Genomic DNA, 13693 nt, shown 5'->3' with positions numbered 1-13693 from the left:
ACTGTACTGTAAATATTGTAAAATACTGTGAATCAGAGAGAGCTATTAATGCATCATTTTAATGACCATTCATATCCATGTAGAAACTGTTTAATGGGATTTTTTTGTGGCAAGTGTTTTTTAAATATATTTTATTACTACAGTTATATTGCTGAGTTGGGCTTATGAACAGTATTATTTTGATGTGCATACCAGTAGTAATAATGTGGTAATGATATTTATGAAGTGTCATATATGTCACTCATTGTGAAATGTATAGAAATACAGCATGCCTTCTCTGCATGCTTCAAGTTAAACTCTCAAAATTTAAATGCAGGACACATAGAAAAACTATTTGTAAGAAGATCAATTTATTCAGTAAGTGGGGCTGAAGGAGGAAAATGCAGGAATTTAGGAGCAACTCTAAACTTAGGCGTTGAATGAAAAAAGTGTAAAGCTCAGGGCACAAGAATAAGGGTTTACGCAGGTATGAAGTTTTTAAAAGGTAAAAGGCTTGAAGGTAAGAATGAGGAGTTTGATTTTGATGCAGAAGAGAGAAAGCAGTGAAGGAATTCAAGGAAAGGAGTGATGTTGTTGGAATAGGAGCATCAAGAGGAAGATGGCTATTAGCAATGACATTTTGGATAGCCTGGCTCAGGGAAGAGGAAGATGTGGGGATGTCAGAGATGAAGAAGTTGCAGAACACAAGGTAAGAGTGGAAAGGGTGGATTTTAGATAACGAGGAAGTAACAAGGTTTACCATGAACCTGGCTGTGGCAAGCATGAGAGCCTGGAATCTAAGATGATGACAAGTGTTACAAGCCTGAGTTATGGAAAGGAAAATGGAGTAATCAGTGATGATAAGGAAGGAAAAAAGAGGAGATGGTTTGGGTGAAAAGATTGGATGATCTGGCAGGATGCTCCTTAAGTGACTGAGATGTGTCCAAGAGGAGATTTTGGAAAGACAAAGATGCAAGAGTGGAGATAAAGTGAAAGATCAGAGATGGAGAAGTAGATTTAGGGAGCCAATGGCTTAGAGTTGGTAGCTGAACCAATGGAATTGAATGAGGTAACCCAAAGAGAAAAGGGTCGGGTTATGGACAAAGCTGAGAATGGATGATTTAACTGGGAATTGGTCCTGCTTTGAGCAGGGGGTTGGACTAGATGACCTTCTGGGGTCCCTTCCAACCCTTATATTCTATGATTCTATGATTCTATGAAGGAAAGCATGGGAAGAATACATAAAAAAGGTAATGCAGGAGTACTGAGTGAGATAAAAGGAGAACTAGGAGAGCTCTGAAAGTTCAGGAGAAAAGTATGAGGAGCATGCCAAGATATGAGTGTCTCTGTCAAAAGCAGAAGATATATTGAGACTGGGGAGTTAGAATTATTTTGGGTAAGTTTTACAGCCTGTGTTATACTGGAAGTCAAACTAACTTATCACAGTTGTCCATTCTGGCTTTGGAATCTGTGAACCCATGAATTTGTGATCATCTAGTCTGACCTTGTATATGCATAGGCTTTAGAATTCCCCCCAAATAGTTCCTAAAATATGTCTTTGAGAAAAACATCCAATCTTCATTTGAAAATGGTCAGTGATGGAGAATCCACCACAAACCTTGGTAAATTGTTTCAATGGTTAGTTACGCTCACTGTTAAAACCGACTCCCTATTTCCAGTCTGAATTTGGAAAAAAGGAGTTTAAGGGGGTACATGATAGTGGTCTTCAAATATATGAAAGGCTGCCGTTAAAAAGATGGAGAAAAATTGTTCTCTTTTGCCACAGAAGTCAGGAGAAGAGGCAATGGGTTCAAACTACAGCAGAGCAGATTTAGATTAAATCTCAGGAAAATCTTCCTAGCTGTAAGAACAGTAGGACAGTGGAACAAACTCCCTAGGGAAGTCATGGAATCTCCTTACTGGAGGTATATAAAAAGAGGCTGGATAACCATCTGTCTTGGGTGGTTTAGGCACAACAAATCCTGTGTCTTGGCTGGGGGTTAGACTAGATGACCCTTGCAGTCCCTTCTATAACTCTTTGGTTCAGTGTTTCTATGAATGTATCTAGCTTCTACTTCCAGCCATTGGATCATGTTATACCTTTCTCTGCTAGATTGAAGAACCCATTATTAAATATTTGGTCCCCATGTAGGTACCCATAGACTATAACCAAGTCACCCCCTTAACCTTCTCTTTGTTAAGCTAAATAAGTTGATCTCCTTGAGTCTATCACTGTAAGGGATGTTTTCTAATCCTTTAATCATTCTCATGGCTCTTCTCTGAACCCTCTCCAATGTATCAACATCCTTCTTGAATTATGGGCACGAGAGCTAGACACAGTATTCCAGCAGTGGTTGCACTGATGCCAAATATAGAGGTAAAATGATCTCGCTGCTCTGCGTTGAGATGCCCCTGTTTATGCACCCAGAGATTGCATTAACCTTTTTGGTCACAGTGTTGCCGTGGGAGCTCATGTTCAGCTGATTATCCAACACAAATCCCAAATCTTTTTCAGAGCCACTGCTTCCCACAATAGAGTCCTCCATCCTGTAAACATGGCCTACATTCTTTGTTCCTAGACGTGTATGTTTACATTTAATCATATTAAAATGCACATTGTTTGTTTAATAAAGATGTTAAATAGTATAGGGCGAAGAACTGATCCCTACAGAACCCCACAAGAAACACACCCGTTCGATGATGATTCCCTGTGTACAATAATTTTTTTAGACCAACATGTTAGCCAGCTTTTAATCCATTTAACATGTGCCATGTTAATTTTATACCATTCTCATTTTTTAATCAAAATGTTGTGCCATATGAAGTCAAATGCCTTATAATGACCCTGTTCTCTTGTAATCTCATCCAGAAAAGATATTATCTTGTTCCTTGACAGTGAGAGACTTGGGTTATGTTTTTACAGCTCGTGGTAGCGAGCCTCCCAGATTGGGTCAATAGACTTGGGCTCATGCTAGCATGCTAAAAATAGCTATGTAGATGTTGTGGCTTGGGCTGGACTTCAGGCTCTGAAGCTTAGGGAGGAGGGTGGGATTCAGAGCACAAGCCACAACTTCCAAATGCTCTCAGAACAGCTCTTTGACCACTAACGTGAGTCCCTGAAACCCAGGTAACCTCTGAAACCCAAGTCTATCAACCTGGGCTGGAAGACTCATTGCCAAGGGCTGCATAGAAATACCCTTGTCACGCTGTCTGGAGTGCCTCGCAGCTCAGAGTGCCAATCTCAGGTCAGATTGTCAAAAAAAAAGGACAGACACTCCAAACTGGTGGTATACTCTATAATTAGATGTCACCACGCCAGTAACAAATTTGCATTCCTGGATCACTGTATTAGGCTATGTCTACACTAATACTTTTGTCAGTAAAACTTTTCATAGAATCATAGACTAACAGAAGATTAGGGTTGGAAGAGACCTCAGGAGGTCATCTAGTCCAACCCCTTGCTCAAAGCAGGACCAACACCAACTAAATCATCCCAGGGCTTTGTCAACCTGGGCCTTAACAACGTCTAAGGATGGAGATTCCACCACCTCCCTAGGTAACCCATTCCAGTGCTTCACCACCCTCCTAGTGAAACAGTGTTTCCTAATAGCCAACCTAGACCTCCCTCCACTGCAACTTGAGGCCATTGCTCCTTGTTCTGTCATCTGCCACCACTGAGAACGGCAGAGCTCCATCCTCTTTGGAACCCCCTTTCAGGTAGTTGAAGGCTGCTGTCAAATCCCCCCTCACTCTTCTCTTCTGCAGACTAAACAAGCCCACTTCCCTCAGCTTCTCCTCATAAGTCATGTGCCCCAGTCCCCTAATAATTTTCGTTGCCCTCTGCTGAACTCTCTCCAATTTGTCTACATCCTTTCTGTAGTGTGGGGCCTGTCACAAATATAAAGGGAAGGGTAAACACCTTTAAATCCCTCCTGACCAGAGGAAAAACCCTTTCACCTGTAAAGGGTTAAGAAGCTAAGATAACCTCTCTGGCACCTGACCCAAAATGACCAATGAGGAGACAAGATACTTTCAAAGCTGGAGAAACAAAGGGTTCTCTCTGTCTGTGTGATGCTTTTGCTGGGACCAGAGCAGGAATGCAGGTCAGATAAGTGTTAGATTCTGTTTTGTTTAAATGGCTGATAAAATAAGTTGTGCTGAATGGAATATATATTCCTGTTTTTGTATGTTTTTGTAACTTAAGGTTTTGCCTAGAGGGATTCTCTATGTTTTAAATCTGATTACCCTGAAAGGTATTTACCATTCTGATTTTACAGAGGTGATTCTTTTACTTTTTCTTAAATTAAAATTCTTCTTTTAAGAACCTGATTGCTTTTCATTGTTCCTAAGATCCAAGGGTTTGGGTCTGTGTTCACCTATGCAAGTTGTTGAGGATTTTTATCAAGCCTTCCCCAGGAAAGGGGGTGTAGAGCTTGGGGGAATATTTTGGTGGGGAGACGTTTCCAAATGGGCACTTCCTCTGTTCTTTGTGTAACACTTTGGTGGTGGCAGCATTTAACCTAAGTTGGTAAGAATATGCTTAGGGGGTCTTTCATGCAGGTCCCCACATCTGTACCCTGGAGTTCAGAGTGGGGAAGGAACCTTGACAGGGCCCAAAACTGGACCCAGTACTCCAGGTATGGTCTCACCAGTACTCGATTTGCTGGCAATGCTCCTACTAAGGCAGCCCAATATGCCGTTAGCCTTCTTGGCAACAAGGGCATACTGCTAACTCATATCCAGCTTCTCATCCACTGTAATCCCCAGGTCCTTTTCTGCAGAACTGCCGCTTAGCTAGTCAGTCCCCAGCCTGTAGCGGTACATGGGATTCTTCCTTCCTAAGTGCAGGACTCTGTACTTGTCCTTGTTGAACCTCAGATTTCTTTTTTTCCAGTCCTCCAATTTCTCTAGGTCACTCTGGACCCTATCCCTACCCTCCAGCTTATCTACCTCTCCCCCCAGCTTAGTTTTCTCTGCGAACTTGCTGAGGGTGCAATTAATCCCATCATCCAGATCATTAATAAAGATGTTGAACAAAACCGGCCCCAGGACCGACCCCTAGGTTATTCTTCTTGATACCGGCTGCCAACTAGACATCGAGCTGTTGATCACTCCCCACTGAGCCCGACAATCTAGACAGCTTTCTATCCACTTTATAGTCCTTTCATCTAATCCATACTTTTTTAACTTTCTGGCAAGAATATTGTGGGAGACGGTATCAAAAGCTTAGCTAAAGTCAAGATATATCACATCCACTGCTTTCCCCATATCCACAGAGCCAGTTATCTCATCATAGAAGTCAATCAGGTTGGTCAGGCATGACTTGCCCTTGGTGAATCCATGTTGACTATTCCTGATCATCTTCCTCTCCTCCAAGTTCTTCAAAATGGATTCCTTGAGGACCTGCTCCATGATTTTTCCAGGGACTGAGGTGAGGCTGACCAGTCTGTAGTTCTCTGGGTTCTCCTTCTTCCGTTTTTTAAAGATGGGCACTATATTTGCCTTTTTTCAATCGTCTGGGACCTCCCCCGATCACCACGAGTTTTCAAAGATAATGGTCAATGGCCCTGCAATCTCATCAGCCAGTTCCCTCAGCACCCTCGGATGCATTGCATCCGGTCCCATGGACTTGTGCATGTCCAGCTTTTCTAAATAGTCCTTAACCTGTTCTTTCACCATTGAGGTATGAAAAAATACACCCCTGACTGACGTAAGTTACACTGACAGAAGTGCCAGTGTGGACTGTGCCACGTTGGTGGGAGATGCCAGTGTAGCTACTGCTGCTCGTTGGGGGTGGTTTATTTATGCTGACGGGAGAGCAACTACGTCGGAGACCTTACAGCGCTGCAGCTGTAAGGTCTGTAGTGTACACATAGCCTTAATCTTACCATGGAGTCACAAAAGGTTCCCTTAGGCTCTCCAGCCTACCTTGCCACCCAGAAAAACTGGACGTTGTGACACTGGTTGCTATACCAAATATAACATCATATTAGGTTACTTCCCACCCCAAAAGGGTCAGGGTTATTGAGAGGTTAAAGCAGATAAAATACATTAACAGGTGAGTCAAAGTTTGCAAGTCCAAAATGATAGCGGAGATGTAGTAGTCTGCTAGTTTTCCACACATTTCTCAGGGTTATCCAAAATAACTTTGGGGATCTCTGACTTGCACCTGGAGTGTTCCCATATGAGTGTCCAAACAGTTCAGAGATGCAGGATCATTCCCTTAAACCACTATTTATAGATCCTGCTCACAGAAGACAATCTAAACAGTGTCCCCACCCATGTGGTTATTGATGAGTAGCAATTGCAGACTGAATCTGTGAATTTCCATTGCTGAAGACAATGACCCTTGCTTTGAAGTTAGCATTCTACTTCCTTTGCATTCACAAGTAATTTAGTTACAGTGATATACATAATGCAATTGCCTGCCATTATATTATAATAGGGATAGATAAGAAAAAACAATACAAGTAACATTTTATTCATTTTCAGGCAGTTTACATATCAAGTAAATTCTCATCTTACTGCTAACACATACTTTTGGTCTAGGGTTAATTAAGTTCAGAGATATACATAATGTAATGCCTATACATAAGTGAAGACAATATAATTTACATTTCCTTTGAGCTAAATTAACATTCGAGTGAATTAGTACACTTAACATTTCTTTGATATTCACACACAAGCGAATTGACCTATTGCTCTGACCTGAGCTGGCCTGTGAGCATCACAACCCTAAAAGAGCTCAGTCTGTTTAGCTTACCAAAAATAAGATGAAGAATTGGTTTGATTACAGTGTATGAGCCTATTCAGGTAGAGAAAATACATAAAAACATAAGAATGGCCATACTGGATCAGACCAATGGTCCATCTAGCCCAGTAGCCTGTCTTCTGACAGTGGCTGGTGCTAGAGGCTTCAGAGGGAATGAACAGAACAGGGCAATTTACTGAGTGACTCATCTGCTGTCATCCAATCCCAGCTTATGGCAGTCAAACGCTTATGTATACCCAGAGCATGGGGTTTAATCCCTGACAATCTTGGCTAATAGCCATTGATGGACCTTGGAGTCATTGATGGACCTTGGGGGTGGGATAGCTCAGTGGTTTGAGCATTGGCCTGCTAAATCCAGGGTTGTGAGTTCAATCCCTGAGGGAGCCATTTAGGGATCTGGGGCAAAAATTGGGGATTGGTCCTGCTTTGAGCAGGGGGTTGGACTAGATGACCTCCTGAGGTCCCTTCCAACCCTGATATTCTATGACCTATCCTCTATGAATTTATCTAATTCTCTCTTTGAACCCAGTTATACTTTTGGCCTTCACAATGTCCCCTGGCAATGAGTTATACAGGTTGACTATGCATTGTGTGAAGAAGTACTTCCTTATGTTTGTTTTAAACGTGCTGTCTGTTAATTTCATTGGGTGACCTCTGGTTCTTGTGTCATGTGAAAGGGTAAATAACACTTCCCTATTCACTTTCTCCACAGCATTCATGATTTTATAGACCTGTTATATCCCCCTTAGTTGTCTCTTTTCCAAGATGAACAATCCCACTCTTTTCAATCTCTCCTCAAATAGAAACTGTTCAATAACCTTTATCGTTTTTGTAGCCCGTCTCTGTACCTTTTCCCAATTTTAATATATCTTTTTTGAGATGGGGTGAGCAGAACAGCACACAGTATTCAAGGTGTGGGCATACCAGGGATTTATATAGTGGGATTATGAAATTTACTGTCTTATTATCTATCCTTTTCCTATTGATTCCTAATATTCTGTTAGCTTTTTTGACTGCTGCTGCACATTGAGTGGATGTTTTCAGAGAACTATCCAGAATGACTCCAAGGTCTCTTTCTTGACTGGTAATTGCTAATTTAGATGCCATATTTTTGTATGTATAGTTGGGATTATGTTTTCCAATGTGCATTACTTTGCGTTTATCAACATTGAACTTCATCTGCCATTTGTTGCCCAGTCATCCAGTTTTGTAAGATCCATTTGTAACTCTTCACAGTCAGTTTGGACTTAACTATCTTGAGTAGTTTTGTATCATCTGCATACTTTGCCACCATCACTGTTTACCCCTTTTTCTAGATCATTTATGAATATGTGGAACAGCACTTGTCCCAGTAAAGATCCTTGGGGGACCCTGCTATTTACCTTTCTCTACTGTGAAAACTTACCATTTTTTCCTACTCTTTGTTTCCTGTCCTTTAACCAGTTACTGATCCATGACAGGACCTTCCTGCTTTTCCCATGGCTGCTTACTTTGCTTAAGAACCTTTGGAATGGGACCTTGTCAAAGGAAAGTCCAAGTACACTGTATCCATTGGATGAGCCTTGCCCACATGTTTGTTGACCCTCTCAAAGAATTCTAATAGATTGGTGAGGCATGCTTTCCCTTTGCAAAAGTTATGTTGACTCTTCCTCAACAAATCATGTTCATCTAAGTATCTAATAATTCTGTTCTTTAATATTGTTTCAACCAATTTATTTGGTACTAAAATTAGGCATACCAATCTGTGGTTGCTCGAATTACCCCGGAGTCTTTTTTAAAAATCAGTGTTACATTTGCTACCTGTCAGTCATCTAGTACAGAGTCTGATTTAAGTGATAGGTTACATACCACAGCTAGTAGTTCGGCAGTTTCACATTTGAGTTCCTTTGGAACTTGGGTGAATACCATCTGGTCCTGGTGACTTATTACTATTTAATTTATCAATTTGTTACAAGTCCACCATTATGGACACCTTAGTCTGGGACAGTCCCTCAGATTTGTCATCTAAAAAGAATGGCACAAGTGTAGGGATCTCCCTCACAGTCTCTGCAGTAAAACTGATACAAACAATTAATTCAGCTTCTCCACAACGCTCCTGTCTTCTGTGAGGGTTCCTTTAGCAACTTGATTGTCTAGTGGTCCCACTGAGCGTTTGGCACGGTCCCTGTTTCTGAGGTACTTAATTTTTTTTATGTTAGTTTTGTGCCAGCAATCTGGTTCCATTTTGGTTTGGGTAGATCCCATCCTTCCTTTATAGGTTCCTCCTTTCCCAAAAGGTTCACCAATTCCTAAGAAACCTAAGTCACTCCTCTCAACACTATCATCTCATCCATGCATTGAAACCCTGCAGTTCTGCCTGTCTGTCTGTTCCTGTGTGTGGAACTGGAAGCATTTCAGAGAATGCTATGGAGGTTCTGGACTTTAATCTCTTTTTTAGCAGCCTAAATGTGACCTCCACGATCTCTCTCTTTTCTTTCCCTTTGGTATCTACTTGTTCAGTGACCACCGGTCCTCCCCAACACTGCTCTTAAGTCTGTCAAGATGTCTCAAGAGGTCCACAACTTTCTTACCCAGTGGGCAGTTCACCATGGAGTTCTCCCAGTCATCACAAACCCAGCTATGTATATTTGTAATAATTGAATCCTCCATTACTATTACCTGTTTCTTCCTAATAACTGGGGTTCTTTCCCCAGGAGGGGTAACCTCAGTGCAAGAGGATCATCAGGAAGGAGAGTCCCAACTTTGGATGGGACAGGAGGGTGGAGTTTTTGGCTCAAGTTTAGCGAATGTTTATTAAGTGTATCTGGCTCTCACACTACCTCTCTAAACTCCCTGGCAAAACTCCTTGGTTTGCTGCTCCTGTTCCCTTGCTCCTCTGGTCACTTAGAAGCTGGCTTTTTAAACCTCTGTTCTCCCTGAATTAGCGCCATGTCAAGGAATCTAATTTAAGATGCTTTTATTAAGTGATCTAATTAATTAAGCAGAACCAGCTGAACAAATTGAAGATTTTCCCATCTCTTTGTGGCTACTGTCTCATGAAAAATTAGGAGGGTAAAAATCTGTGTGTAATTAAAAAACAGATCGTCCCTTTGCATAGCATTGTGCCTCTGTTATGGTTATTGTAACTGTGTTATGGTTCACTTTAAATTCATTGGTGACCTATGGAGTGAGACAAAGAAATGGCATCACTGGTTTGCACGTTAAAGGCAGTTCCTTCCTCTGGATGCCTGAATCTGCCAGAAACAGGGTTACAAATTACACTCAGATGAAGTTGATATGATTAAATCTAGATGGCAAACTAGTTGTTCTTCTAATGTGTGCACTCCCTCTCGCCCCTCCCCCTTTTACTTCCCAAGGCATTGTCTATACATTTTCATTTGAGTAGGGAGAGGCAGTGTGGGCTGCACCAATTTACAGAATGGATTTATAGAAATCCAATCGGGGATACTGTGTCCTCCCTGGCTAATATTTATTTGGAAGAGGTGTATGACTTCCAGTAATTTTAAATCATAAAGCAGAGTCTGCTAAAAGTGTGAGCTAGGTAATCAGTGTTTGACTAAGATCATGTATAGTATCTGTTCTTATTAGTTTAATATCTGAGGGAAAGCAATTGTTCAATAGTGCTTCTATGGATAAAGCTGAGTTTAAAAAAGGAGCAAAGGCTTGGTACTTCTAGGACCTTTTAAGATATATATGCACATAGTATATTATTTAATAAATAAGGGTTTTTTTATGATGTAGGCTTGTGGCTTTTCTTATAGTGGTGACTAAAAAAAAATCCAGTCCAAATTGGCAGAGCTGTGAAGATTCTGACTTGCTGCTATTTCCTGTTTGTTGGTTGATGTAGTGTTGAAAATCTGTGGAAATTCTTTAGCCATAGAATTATTGAGCTTTGTCGGAATATGGTTTGACAGATGTGTTGATAAGAGCATGTCTTGGGCCCAACAAGAGGTTTCTTGTCACCTTATCACTGATCACTTCCATTGTAACAACCACCACTAAAATGTAAAGTATTAAGCTAAGTTTCCATTTTAACAATATCCTTTATTCCTTTTCCTTTTACCTGTCTAGAGGCCTGTATAGGGAGAAACCCTTGTGTGACAGTTTTTAGTTGGTATTTAATAGTAGTATTAATTGTCCTTTTTGGGAGAAAAGAAAAAAAGTTTAATAAGTTCTGTAGCTATTATTATTGCTATTGTTGTTAGAGTTAATTGTTTTTCCTTTAAGACAAAACAAGTCAAACACATATAAAGGGCAGAGAAAGGAATACCAAAGATAGAAAACTCAATTTCTCTGGTTTTGATTTTCACTTGCAGCCTCACTGCTGGAGAAACACTGGTCCAGCACTTGGTCTTATCAGCCACTCTAAGAACTGGCAAGCTTTTATCAGTGTTGGGTAGTTATATGTTCCTTTTAGCTGTCTCTCTGGTCAACAGGGTAACAGCACTGTTGAAAAGATGGAGTACCTTTGGCTGCTAAGTCAGAAAGATGAGAGATTTCTAAGAAAAATAAGGTTGGGAAGGAAAATGACGTATGAGGGAGAAGGTCTCACAACAGGAACCTGAAGACTTGTCTGCACTTAAAGGCAACAGTGGTGCAGCTGTGTCGATGCAACTGCACTGCTTTAGCACTTCAGTGAGGATAAGCCGAAAGGAGGGCTTCTCCAGTCGGCGTAGGTTATCCACCTCCACAAGAGGTGGTAGCTATGTTGATGGGAGAAGCCCTTTTGTCAATATAGTACTGTCTACACTGGGAGTTAGGTTGGTAAACCTGTGTCGCTCAGTGGGGTGGATTTTCCACACCCCTGACTGCCGTAGTTATACTGACATAAGTTGTAGACCAACCCTAAGATTCACATCCCAAGTAGTGTTTAGGATTTAGCCAAAGTCAGGAAAGGTGGTGATGTTATCTGGTTCCCCCTCTCTGGCCTACTCTGCTTCAGGACATGTTTCAGGATCAGAACAATGAAGGCCCAACAGTGTCATGGTGGATTCTGTGGACCCAGGAGACTGAGGGTGGCAGCCATGAATTGCTAAAACTTGCTCCTAACAGTCCACTCATCCTTCTCCTCCCAATTAGTTGACCCCCACATAAACAGTGTCCAAGAAGAGGTGGCAGCCTCACCCCATTAAAATTAACCCATCCAGCCACATTTCAGAGATTTTTACTATAAACACTTCTAGTAACTTTCAGCTCATTGTTATGGTAATACATTACTTTAGCTGGAGCCTTGAAGCCAATTCTTTTAATTTAAATAATCCAGTTTGTACTAGCTTATTTTGTCTCCAGCTTCTGCTTTTATAGTTTATTTTATGTAACAGGCTGTGTTGAGTGTGACTTTGTTACCTTGGCCAGCTTAGACTACAGTCTTCTGGACAACATGAAGCATTGTTAATAAAATAATTGATATGCACACCTATATCGTTTGACATTTCCTGAAATTAAAGAGCCTTGACGATTCTAAAACCTCATCAATTTGTCTTCTGATTTTTCAGTTCTGTACACACCTAAGAATAAAATGAATTGCTAAGAGTAGGTCAGAGAGTGCTGTTAGGTTTGAGTATCATAATGTATCAGTTAAACCGTGTTTTTTAATAAAGGAAAATTAATTTGTTTGCTGAAGTGATGCACTTTAATGATACAGAATGTTATGACATTAAAAACATAACAGTGCATAACCATCTTTCTATGCAGTTCCAGGCTTTGCTTGTGCACAGTATTTGGCAAGGGATATGTTGTGTTAAGAAAATCTGGTCCGATAGATATCCGTTTCTTGTAGATTTAAAAAATGTGATAAAGATCTTTCCTAATGGATGATGCTCTTTTTGCAGCTGTTGCAGATATATTGAACTAACAAGTAAGATATCAAATGGAGGAGGGCAGGTCTCAAATTGGGTTGGCTTGATGAGCCAATACTTTTGGCTTTGGCAAGCCATCGTTTTGTTTTTGTTTCTGGAACTGTCTCACTGCCTCGCTGCTACTCAGCAGCTTGTGTTATCAGCACCACTGGTGAATCAGAGGTGTTAAATATGAAGACAACTATGCTTTTTAAGAGGTGTGTGTGTGGGTGAGAGAGAGAGAGAGAGAGACCAGGCAGCTACATTGAGCCAACTGCTTGCTGCTGCCTTAAAATGTGGGAAGTGGCTCCAGCTGCTTCCACAATTTAGTGTTTGTTGCTAGGCAACACAGAGCTAACATTTCATTCTGTTTACCTGCCTGAGAGCAGTCATAGAGAGCAGGAGCAACAGCAGGCTGGGCGCCACAAAGCAGGGATGGGAGTGGGGAGCAAACACACCTTCAAAGCCCTGTGGGTGTCAGATCACTCTGAGGATAAGCTGAGCCCAGTAGAACGGTCTCTCATTTTTAGGTCTCAGAGAAAAGGAGTACTTGTGGCACCTTAGAGACTAACCAATTTATTTGAGCATGAGCTTTCGTGAGCTACAGCTCAGTTCATCGGATGCATACCGTGAAAACTGCAGCAGACTTTATATACACACAGAGAATATGAAACAATACCTCCTCCCACCCCACTGTCCTGCTGGTAATAGCTTATCTAAAGTGATCATCAGGTTGGGCCATTTCCAGCACAAATCCAGGTTTTCTCACCCTCCACCCCCCCACACAAATTCACTCTCCTGCTGGTGATAGCCCATCCAAAGTGACAACTCTTTACACAATGTGCATGATCATCAAGTTGGGCCATTTCCTGCACAAATCCAGGTTCTCTCACCCCCTCACCCCCCTCCCAAAAACCACACACACAAACTCACTATCCTGCTGGTAATAGCTCATCCAAAGTGACCACTCTCCCTACAATGTGCATGATAATCAAGGTAGGCCATTTCCAGCACAAATCCAGGTTTTCTCACACACCCCCCACCCCCATACACACACAAACTCACTCTCCTGCTGGTAATAGCTCATCCAAACACTAACCAATTT

General features: G+C 41.4%; 1 protein-coding gene across 2 annotated transcripts in view; it reads left to right on the top strand.

Moving 5' to 3' along the window:
• MAN1A2 (mannosidase alpha class 1A member 2) overlaps window positions 1-13693 on the top strand; it is a 312951-nt gene that overhangs the window by 92476 nt on the left and 206782 nt on the right. The window lies entirely within an intron of this gene.

This window comes from Caretta caretta, chromosome 1 (genome assembly GCF_965140235.1).
Source record: "Caretta caretta isolate rCarCar2 chromosome 1, rCarCar1.hap1, whole genome shotgun sequence".
In the NCBI taxonomy this organism is placed as follows: domain Eukaryota; kingdom Metazoa; phylum Chordata; order Testudines; family Cheloniidae; genus Caretta; species Caretta caretta.
The sequence above is the reverse complement of the archived record's forward strand: the minus strand, read 5'-3'. Positions and strand labels throughout refer to the sequence as shown.